An 11,767-nucleotide genomic window follows, 5' to 3' on the forward strand; every position below is an offset into this window, starting at 1 on the left:
ATGAAAAAAAAAACTATTTTCTTATTTTATTTTCGTAGACTGCTTACATCATTAGTAAAATTTCGAAAACAATTACGTCAGTAGGTATATCTAGCAAACAGTTAATATTAGTTTAAATAAATATCTGTGTGTTCTATTAAGTTTTCGTGAAATTAAATAAAAATGCATGCTTATATTTGTTAATATTCTAGCGTGAGAGACGTGGCAACGTGTTCAGCAGGGAATACTCTGCACAAACTGAAGTACGAGTCAGCTGAGTTCAAGCTCCCTGTCCGTAGGTTTATTGTAGAGCGGATGATAGTTCAGTACAGGATATTCGATAAACAACTTACAATGTCATTTACAGTTTAGGAATATCATATGTTATTAATTTATGTAGAAAGTCGTCGTAATTCAAGTGAGACAAGAAGAATGTACCGTCAACGTTTTCCTCAAAGAAGGTTACTTAATCTACAAACTTTTGTAGCAGTTTCTCAACGATTCTTAGAAACTAAGAGTCTCTTACTCCGTTTCGAAAATCAAACAACCAGAAATCTGTTTAAAAATGATACTGCTGTACGGAAGCGGGAGAGATTAAAATTTTGTATCAGAAAAAAATAGTTCGTGTGATTTTGTGCAGAAAACAATTATTGTTTATTTTTTAGGCATACAATAAAAAATGGAGCAATATTGTTACATAAAATGTAAATTTACCATAATGTTTTATTAATGAAATTGAAAGTTTGCATTTCTTGCTCGTTTTATGTAAACAACAGTATTATCATGGTCCGCTCTTGCATTAGAACAGAGCATCTGTAGGGGTATGCCTTTTCCCGCTTGAGCTGTACTGTGTACTTATAAATCCCCTCCTCCCCATCCAGCAACGTTGCAAAAGGTCTAATATTGTAAACTTCAATAATTATTTAAATATTGCAATTAGAAAAAAATTGTAAGGACATTTTTCTTCCATATCATGAATAATCATCAGTTAAAATAGTGACACTTATACCCCTTACATCCTGTATAGCATCGTGAAATATGTAACTTAAAATACAATTTTCAAACATTCCTAGTTAATAAAGATTCAGATTATTTCAAGCACTAGTTTCAGAACGAAGTATGACTATTATCAAAAAGAGACAAATAATAATAATATAATAATAATAATAGCCTAATGTGTCCCTTGAAGGGCAAAGGCCTCCTGCTAGAGGGTAGTTCTGTTTCACTAACGCGGTGAGCTACTCCGCGTTAGGTTATGTCTAGTGTTTCTTTGTCTGGTTGGAGTTGATTTCGCTGTCACTTTGATTAATTTGATTTCACTAACACTTTTATTATATTGAATGCACTTTCACTGAGTTAACTTGGGATGTTGTTTGTGGCTGGCACTGTCTTCGTTTGTAGTCGACTTCCAATTGTTCTCCATGTTCCCCTGCTTCTTGCTATTCTGGACCATTGCTGGCCTGCTTGTGTTGTGTAGAAGTCTGCCCACCTCTTCCTTGGTCTGCCTCTGTGCCGGTCTCCTGTGCGCGGGTCCCACATGGTGGCTCTGTATGTCCATCTTTCGTCTTTTATCCGCGCGATGTGGCCTCCCCACTTCCACTTCAATTTGTTTGCTCTTTGTGTGACGTTTGTTGTTGATGCTATTTGGGACAGCGAATCATTGGAAATTCTGTCTCTCATAGTTATTCCCAATATCTTTCGTTCCATTTTCCTTTGGCATATTTCTAGCGCATTCATCTGTCTGTTTGTTGTCGACCATGTTTGGCATCAATAGAGTAGTGTTGGGTAGACGCAGGTTTGTAGTACTTCGAATTTGAGTCTTCTGCTGATTGACTTGTCCAGAAGTATGAACTGGAGGGACCAGAAGGATTTCCAAGCTAAGGATATTCTTCTTCTTATTTCTTTTCCAGTCTTGTCTTTAAAGGAAATTAGTTGGCCTAGGTATGTGTATTCCGTTGCATATGGTAGAGTTGTTCCGTCAATTGAGATGGGGATTTCTTGTCTGTTTGTCATCAGCTGTGTTTTTGTCATGTTCATTGATAAACCTGCGGTTTTGCTTTGTGTACAGAGTTGTTGGAGCATTGACTGTAACGACATTTTTGTAGATTTATTGAAAATGTTACTTTAGTAAACGAAATTTTCACAATTTTGAAGCAAGTATTGCGCATTTCATGATTATGAAATGGCGCTTAGAGCATTTATCATTGTAATGGCACTCTCCCCAGCTAATGAGTTCTAAATACAGCTTCATATAAGCCTCATATTGATTTGCCTCGGCATTGGAGCTTATGGAGCAGCAATATTAACTTTCGCTAGTTCAGTTCACTGCTTTCCATCCCTATCTGTCTCAGCCAAATGACAGAGAGGATTTTTTTGTTGCTTCATCCTGCGAAACTGTGCGCAGAATACGAGATTCATTCGCCAATAACATTTGGTAGTTTGACTCGCTTCTCAAAGTACTGAAATGGAGAAAACGCAAAGCTGCGATGATATTATTTAAAGGCTGCGTACTTCATTCAAGGACGGGAAAACTTTTTTTATTCACTAATAAATATTTATATGATGGAGTCAATCACTGACTTAGTGAAAATGCAAGAGAGGCACTGGAAGATATTAAAGTACCAAATTAGGCTACATTCTATCTTTCTTTTCGTCTTTTTTATTACAAAAGTATGAAAGGAAGGTATTGTCGTCAAATTAGGAAAAAAAGAGAAGGGATTATTGAGATCACTTGTACGTTAAGGTTGGTTTACAATATACCGGGAACGGAAACGAGAACGGAAATATTTTATTACAAAACTATAAAAGGAAGGTATTGTCATCAAATGAGGTAAAAAGGAGAAGGTATTATCGAGAACAGTTGTAACTTAAGGTTGGTTTACAATAAACCGGGAACGGAAACGAGAACAGAAATATTTTATTACAAACGTATAGAAGTAAGGTATTGTCATCAAATGAGGAAAAAAGAGAAGGGATTATCGAGAACAGTTGTAACTTAAGGTTGGTTTACAATAAACCGGGAACGGAAATATTTTATTACAAAAGTATAAAAGGAAGGTATTGTCATCAAATGAGGAAAAAAAAAGAGAAGGGATTATCGAGAACAGTTGTAACTTAAGGTTGGTTTACAATAAACCGGGAACGGAAACGAGAACGGAAATATTTTATTAGAAAAGTAGAAAAGGAAGGTATTGTCATCAAATGAGGAAGAAAAAAAAGAGAAGGTATTATCGAAAACAGTTGTAGCTTAAGGTTGGTTCACAATAAACCGGGAACGGAAACGAGAACGGAAATATTGTATAAATAAATGTATTAAAATTTGAGCATTCACAATAGTTAATTCTGAATGCTCACATTTAAATAGGCTAAGTTTACATTTATTTCAATAATATTTCCGTTCTCGTTCTCGCTGTTTCCGATCCCGGTTTATTGTGAAACGGCATTTTAGTCTTTCTTCATTGGTGAGAAATTTATAATTCCAAAGTTGAATGTACCGTCCTCTTCACATGAACAAAGCCCATGTGAATTTAGTTACTTGTAACGATCAGAAGAAGTGGAATACTCTTCTCCCCTTTTTCATTCACCTGAAGACTTAAATAGATCCAACCTTTGCAACATTGTCATTTTTTTAAGTGAAACTTGTTTAGGCAGAGTACTAGTCGAACGCTGTTGAACAAAATTCTGTGACGGAGGCTTAACGTGTCGTTCCTACGGACTTGTATACGTTGCTAGGCTATCGAGTAAATAAAGTTGTTAATGGTTGCAGTTTTCCGCTAATTTACACAAATAAATGCATAGGTTATTGGGTAGTGGGGCTGCTGCCAGACAGTATGTCTTCCACGTAGTATTATGACGTTATACATTCCAAACCATTGAGTGAAATTATCTTAAACGTTTTACAAAAAACATGCCTGCATGAGGAATAAACTGACGGGATCGTAGCGTGAAAGAAAGAATACAAAATAACTGGCGAATATTGAGCTAAAAACGAAAAAGTGCAGACTGAAGCGAGTGCGTTAAAGTGGTGGAGTGTCATTTGAAGACCTGTTATTTTGTGACAAGTTCTGACTGTGATAGTTACAAAATTATAGCTCTGAGAAATCACCACCTCTGACCGATGTGTTATCCATAGCGATAGTTACTGATGTACTTATAATTATGTGATAGCTCCAGAGTTAAGACAACGCTGCAAGTAAGGTTATTCAAGGTAGAGCATCCACCTGCCACTGAACGAATATTGCACTCTTTCATCACTGCCAATGTGGCACTGTAAATCAATTTTCAACACTTTTATCACAGCCAAAACACATTTCAATGTTTACTGCACTATATATATGTATGTATATAGAATTATAGGCTATAGAATTATCACTGCATTAACACATTGAGAAATAAGTGTACTGTCCAAGAGGTAAATATGGTTGACATTATCCTTATGGTATAGGAGATACTTACCTAAACTCTTAATACACACCGTGGAATAATTTTTAGAAAAATAAAATTAATGTGAAACGAAATAAAACTAAGATATGAGAGAATTATTTATAAAATGTAATTTGCAGACTTGAGAGGAACTAGACAACAGCATGATAACCCACTCGCTCTGGTTATTCAGAGTATGTAGACCAGCGGTGACCAAAACGGATATCGCGATTACACTGTGTAATCACAGATATTCAAATAGGTAAAGGGAGATTTCTCTACATTCCTGTCTGTCCCATTCACGTACTGAAGACAGGCAGTGGTGGAATCATGTCGCTCTACAAACCCTCTGCCTCTGACAGCAGGAAGGCAATGTTTCGTAACAAATCGGATGAGGAATTTTTTGTTCTGCTTTTTTGAGAGGTTCAATTAGGAGTATTTTGAAGCAACATCAAAAGGCATTACAAGAAATGTCACACTGAATATACAAACGTAAAAATTATTATTATTATTATTATTATTATTATTATTATTATTATTATTATTATTATTATTATTATTATTATTATTACTTATGTTATCATTTTTATTATTTGTTGGCCAGTAAATGCTGTTATAATTTTGGGCAGGGCATAGCTGCGCCCCACGGTCAGGTAAGATGCAGCAGATAAAAAAAGAGTCCCTATTTTGTGGGCATAGTTGCGCCCCGTTCCCATCAGGTAGAAAAAAGGGGCATGGCATAGTTGCGCCTCGAAGAAATAGATAGAGAAAAAGACACTACGGAAAGTCGAGCCTCGTAATCAACCAACCTTATTGATTTCTTATTCGATTTAATATTTATTAAAATGAACACCATGAAGTTGGCAGTACTTTGTTAACTGTTTTTCTACTGTTAATGAAGCGATCATCGATAGCCTACCGTAAAAAATGAACACCATGAAGTTGCCAGTAATTTATTAACTGTTTTTGTACTGTTCATGCAGTGATTATCGATAGCCTACCGTAAAAATGAACACCATGAAGTTGGCAGTACTTTACTAACTGACATATTCAAATGAGTGAGCTGTTGGAATATGGGGCCTTAGCAGTCTTGACATCTTATTAGTAATTTTCACACCGTCTGTGGCGTATAGTGAGGTTAATTTAAAATAAATGTTAAGGTTAGTGAAAAGGGTAAAGACTTAATAATTCACAATGATTCCAAGTTTCAATTTTCGAAACCCTGTACCGTAGGGTTAATATATCGTCGTACAAACAAAAAACACAGTTCATTTATTATGTGTGATCGATAAAAGATGTGTTATTTTAAATAGGAAAATTGGTCATATGCTTGGCCTACCTGATTTCAATGCAGCTAACATTATAATATTTTTAAGTAATTTATTTATTTTGTGTACTATGTTCATCGGGGCGCAACTATGCCATGTCCATTCTGCTACTTGATTTCTTCGGGGCGCAACTATGCCATGCTTAGGCCTCCCGATTGACCGCGGGACGCAACTATGCCACACCGATAATTTTATTATTCTGTACGAAAAAGTGTCACGGATGGCTGACCCAAGGCACTCGTAACTGTAAACCACTCTGTACAGGAGGCTCTTGCCCGCACCGGGATGTTAATGGTCTAATTCTAATGTGTATGAATATTAAACTCCGTTATTCTGTGCCTAAAACATTTGCTATTAACATATTAGATTATTTTGTCTTATCTTATGCGAAAACTGCTTTCACAGGTTACACTTATCAAACACAAGGAGGGGTTGCCTTAAGCACGAAAGAAAACCTTACAACAGAGTTGAGAATTGCCGTGTCTAACATTCCGACGAATTTTCTTTGCTTTTGAGAGAGATGTACAGAAAATAATTGAAGGAAAAAGTTTTGTTTCAGACACTAAGTTCATATATTTATCTGTTTCAAAAATGGTTTTATTTCTAACTACTCTTACAAATGAGGTCTGGTCTTTCCTTATTAAATTATTCGTACATTAATGTAGAACTATTTGCTTGTTAGCAATAAAGCTATTGTATTGAGATTAATGAATATACTGCATGATTGTAAAAACACACATCCTATCAAAGCACATTCTACCTACAGAGATACTGTTGACAGAGAATGAACTACGGATTGGTAAGCTCAGTATGTGCACGAACCACCACTGGCTGTAGTTTTCATGCCAAGTACCTCTCCCCCGTCTCCTTACTTCTTAGGCTGTCTCTCGCGTGTAATCACAGCCTTTCCAGTTTTGATCACCGCTGCTTTAAACGTAAAACAGTAAAGTGATTCTTGATGTGTTCTCTAAAATAATAATTTATCAAGTACTGTAATTACTTATTTCCTCAATTCTGATTTTCAGTTGACAGAGTTATTGTCTATTTCATTTCCATAATTCGTTTTAAAAAGGCTTGTTCCTGGCTTTTCAGGCCCAGAACAGAGGCACCATTTATGCTCCTGCCTAAATCAGGCCCTGCATACTTGTGCTTCTAATAGATTTAATCGCCTTGGGAACATAGCATTGGTAGTTATAATCGTACTTCTATTCTCCTGCATGCACTGTTCTGTCAGACCTATTTATATGCCGTAATTCAGAACTGTATAATAATTAACCTATTAATTTTATAAATTACGTAACATAGGTGCACTTACGTAATCTACATTTTCGGTTATGTATGGATACTAGTGGCTTGTGTAGCAAATGCTTGCAAACTGAGTTTATTAGACGTTCAAATAAAAATTTTTGAGATTTATTTTCAATGAAGAATACCAGACATTTTGAAAGTTATTTGCTTCCATTATAATGAACATACTCCCCCTAAATGTTTTTTATGCCAAATACTTTTTCTTGAACTTATCCACCTTCAGTTTTTGAGTTTCAACGCGAAAACGCAAGTAGCAATGTCAGGACGACCAGTGGGCTTTTCATGTAGGAGTAAAGCAATAGCTATTTCTGGTCATTGTGGATTCTAGGCGAAAGTTAAAAAATGTCAGATTTGCTATGCTTTCGAACCATAGACATAGTATCTTGGTATAGCTGCTACATGTAGAGCTTGAAATGTAAAGAGTAAAATCATTTTATTCTGTTAAGAGATCTTGCTGAAATGATCGGGAAACTACATAATTTTGTAGGCTTCTTATTTTATCAGTAAGTAATACCTTTTGGTCTTTCCTTATGAAATGTAATTTTTGCGCTCTCTCGAGCCAATACCGAAGAGAATGACACATATAAATATCTACACCACACCGCCATTAAGTATATGAAAAAGACCCAAACCCACTTGATTAATAACTATGAAAATATTTTATTTTTAATAACAATATTATTGTCTTACGTAAGTTTTATATACACTATATAGCCGCCACTCAGTAAATTATAGAAATGAAAATCTAATTTAAAATATTCTCTACATCTACTTACATAACCCCAAAACGTTTTACTTTCATATCAATATAGCATTAATATGTATAATTAATGAAAAATAGTCACATCATGGCATTAACTATAATAATATTTCATTTCTAATGGTAATAAAGTCATCAAACCACCTCACGTTTTGTAAATTTTAATATCCAATACACAGCTGTACTCAGAAAATTGCACACCGCAGAATCAGACCTGTAACTTATTTTTAGCAAGTCTTTAAGTTTTTAATAACCAATTGAATTTGAGCTCTAAATATGTCAGCAATTCTGGAAGTCATGGCATTCGTGTAATAGCCTATTGTTTATTGTAGTGTGTGTTTGTTTTATACTGAAATGCTGTTAGTTCTCAAAACTGACGAAGAATGGATTTTGGAAAATAGGAAACTTATGTAATAAAACTAACGCTTCACTGAAAGTTATTATTTTTCTGAAAAGCTTTAGGTTCCAAGCTTCAAAATGGAGGGTCATTTATTAAAATCCGTTCAGCCGTTTTCCCGTAATTTCCACTACAAGTTCAAATTATATATATATATTGTTTTCCTCTTTTGAATTTGCAGACTAATCTTTTCTCGTTTTGAATTAGTTATAATGGCAAATGGTTGCTATTAATATTTGAAACTACGCTATACAATCAGCTTTCATGTTATTTATGTTACGGGTGTTAGGGGCAAATTCACTTCTGCGAATATTTGTAATACTGAGGTACTAATTTATCAGTGGAAACACAAATGTGAAATATGAGCATACAAATCGTTACTGGGGAACCAGTAGACCGTTGAGGCGGTGAAAATCCCTGCGGACTAATTGTAAATCCTACCTTTCATGAAGGACAGAACAATAAAACAGCTTGATGGATAACATTTAAAGTCCTATGTGACAGTAGAACCATTGTGCATTTACAAAACCACCAACAAAATATAATAGGCAGTTCAGGTAACTGTTGAACCAATTTCATGTTTTAATTTATTTTAGCTTCTTTGCTCCTGTGTAAATAAATACAGCATATTATTGTAAAGTGATGGCTTTCATGCTTTTCTGCTGCCTGCTCCGGTATGGCATAGTTGCGACCCGCGGTCAATTGGGAGGCCTAGACATGGCATAGTTGCGCCCCGAATAAATCAGGTAGCAGAATGGACATGGCATAGTTGCGCCCCGATGGACATAGTACACAAAATAAATAAATTACTTAAAAATATTATAATGGTAGCTGCACTGAAATCAGATAGGCCTAACATATGATCAATTTTGCTTTTTAAATAACACTTTTTTTTTATCGATCACACACAATAAATGAACTGCATTTTTTCTTTGTACACCGATATCTTAACCCTATGGTAAAGGGTTTCGAAAATTGAAACTTGGAACCATTGTGAATTGTTAACTCTTTACCTTTTACACCAGAGCTGGGCATCGGGAGCGAAACTAGACTCTAAACGGTGACGCTTAATATTCATCCGTTACTCAATCAACGCTGTGCGGTGTTCGGCGGGGAAGAAAGGGGATGAAGAGAAATCATATGGCTTCCCGTGAGAGAGTAGAATCCACTCTTGCTGCCCAGCCCTGCTTTACACGAAACTTAACATTCATTTGAAATTAACCTCACTATACGCCACAGACGGTGAGAAAATCTCTAATAAAATGTCAAGACTGCTAAGGCCCCATATTCACTCATTTGAATATGTCAGTTAGTAAAGTACTGCCAACTTCATGGTGTTCATTTTTATGGTAGGCTATCGATGATCACTGCATGAACAGTAGAAAAACAGTTAATAAAGTATTGCAAACTTCATGGTGTTCATTTTATTAAATCGAATAAGAAATCAATAAGGTTGGTTGATTACGAGGCTCAACTTTCCGTAGTGTCTTTTTCTCTACCTATTTCATCGGGGCGCAACTATGCCATGCCCCTTTTCTCAACCTGGTGGGAACTGGTCGCAACTATGCCCATAAAACAGGGACCCTTTTTTATCTGCTGCATCTTACCTGACTCTGGGGCGCAACTATTTTAGTTTCATTAAAGTACTACGTGTTTTGGCCTGACTTATAAATGCCTAAATTATCAGTAGATAAACCTCGCATTTTATGCATTCATCATTTAAAGAGAATTGACATTCGAAACCTTTACATATGTTGCGTCGTGAAACCTAAACTTTGTTCTGAAGTGTGTATATATTTACATAGCGCTTACCTGGAATAACCCGTGGGTTGGTACGTTATTTTCTATACCTATCCGTTGACAGTCACCTGCATTTCAATTCATATTTGCAGACCAACACAAGAGCCAAGGGAGTTGGCATTCAACGATACAGCTAGTACTAGGTTTATAAAATCTCTGGTTACATCATTAGTTTGTAGTGCTTAAAACAAAACAAATGAGCTCTCGGGGTGTTTTATGTAAATACAAGTCGCTTAATTAAACAAAACGCTCTCCGAGACGACGGTAACTTAGTTGCGGCCACTGCCTCACTCCGTTTCAAATCCCAGAACAAATCCAATGAGAGGAAGCGAAACATTTGTGTATAAACGACCCATGGTACGTTAATAAATTCTCACTTACACCTCATTTCATATTTTAAAACAATTCATAGATGATCACTGTAGATACTCTGCACTTACATGCTAACCTTACAAGCGAATGCCTGTACTGCATTCTAATACACGTACAGCTAAAGCATGCATGCAAGCTTACAAACATACCTTCTTACGAGAATACATACGTTTTATATTACAAACACATAAAGATGAGGGGGCGCGATCTGGCCCTTTAACTGTGCGAGAGGGGAAAGAATGAGCTGTCAGAAAGGGAGTTTTGTTTCATGATAGTTCATATTAGAGATGAACAAAACTAACTGCCGCTCTCGCTCGCTGTGTTCATTGCATTTGTCTTTCGAGTCTCGTCTCGTCATTCTCGTGCACTTCGATTCTCGCTCGTCATTCTCGAAATAGCATTTGGTCGGCGCGGAAAGATTTCGTAACTTTGAAAAACATATATCATTGAAATAAATAACATTATAAATGTTTAAATGAGACAAAAAGACAAAACAGAACAGTGTCTTACTTATCAAAATGTTCTGGTTCTATTATATGACAAGATGGAATATAGAAGGCCATGATTTAATAATATGTGCTTTGTTTTCTCTTTCATTTCAAACGTTTATTATTATGTGATTAATATCCTTAAGTGGATTAACTCTTGATTATCTGAAGACTTGCTTATTTTGTTTCTTCATGTGTGTATTAGGAATGTTTTTCGTCATGTGAATATTCAAGAAATTCAGCGTGTTTTCTAGTGACTTTACAGACTTGTTGATTTTACATAGCAACAGTGCTTACAATTATTAATTAACTAATTAATTTCATTCAGTTTTCGTCTTCGTCTAGTTTATTTACGCGTTTTACTTTAATTTATCAGTGATGTCAACCAACATCCCTCTGTGTACTCCTTCTGAATCTACTAACATTTCTTCTGTGACTTGTAATTTATGTGGTAAATCTTTTACTCATCGAGGCATCAGTACCCACATTTCGAGATGTCATACATCAGAAGATTCTTCGCTGGATATTACCCCATCCGCAGCAGGAAGTTCTTCTGATATTTCTACACATATTAGTGCTATCACTGAACCTGATGAATATATTCCGTGCCCACATTGTCCATCAGGTGATACTAGACTTTTTAGAGGTACTCGTGGTCTGCGCATTCATCACTCACGTGTGCATTCTGACATTCAAGATGCAATTCCATCCTCAAATATCACCCACGAAGAGCTTCACTCCATACTCATACAGTGCAAGAAATCTGTTGCTGTCATACGCAGAATCCCCAAGGGAGCTCGCCCATTGGCAGCGGACCGACTTCGACATCTGATTGACCTTTGTATATCATTTAATTCCGAGGCCCATTGGGTCAATTTAATGCTTTACGCTTACATTGCTCTTCGTGTTCCTG

Source organism: Periplaneta americana, chromosome 2 (assembly GCF_040183065.1).
Source record: "Periplaneta americana isolate PAMFEO1 chromosome 2, P.americana_PAMFEO1_priV1, whole genome shotgun sequence".
Classification (NCBI taxonomy): Eukaryota; Metazoa; Arthropoda; class Insecta; order Blattodea; family Blattidae; genus Periplaneta; species Periplaneta americana.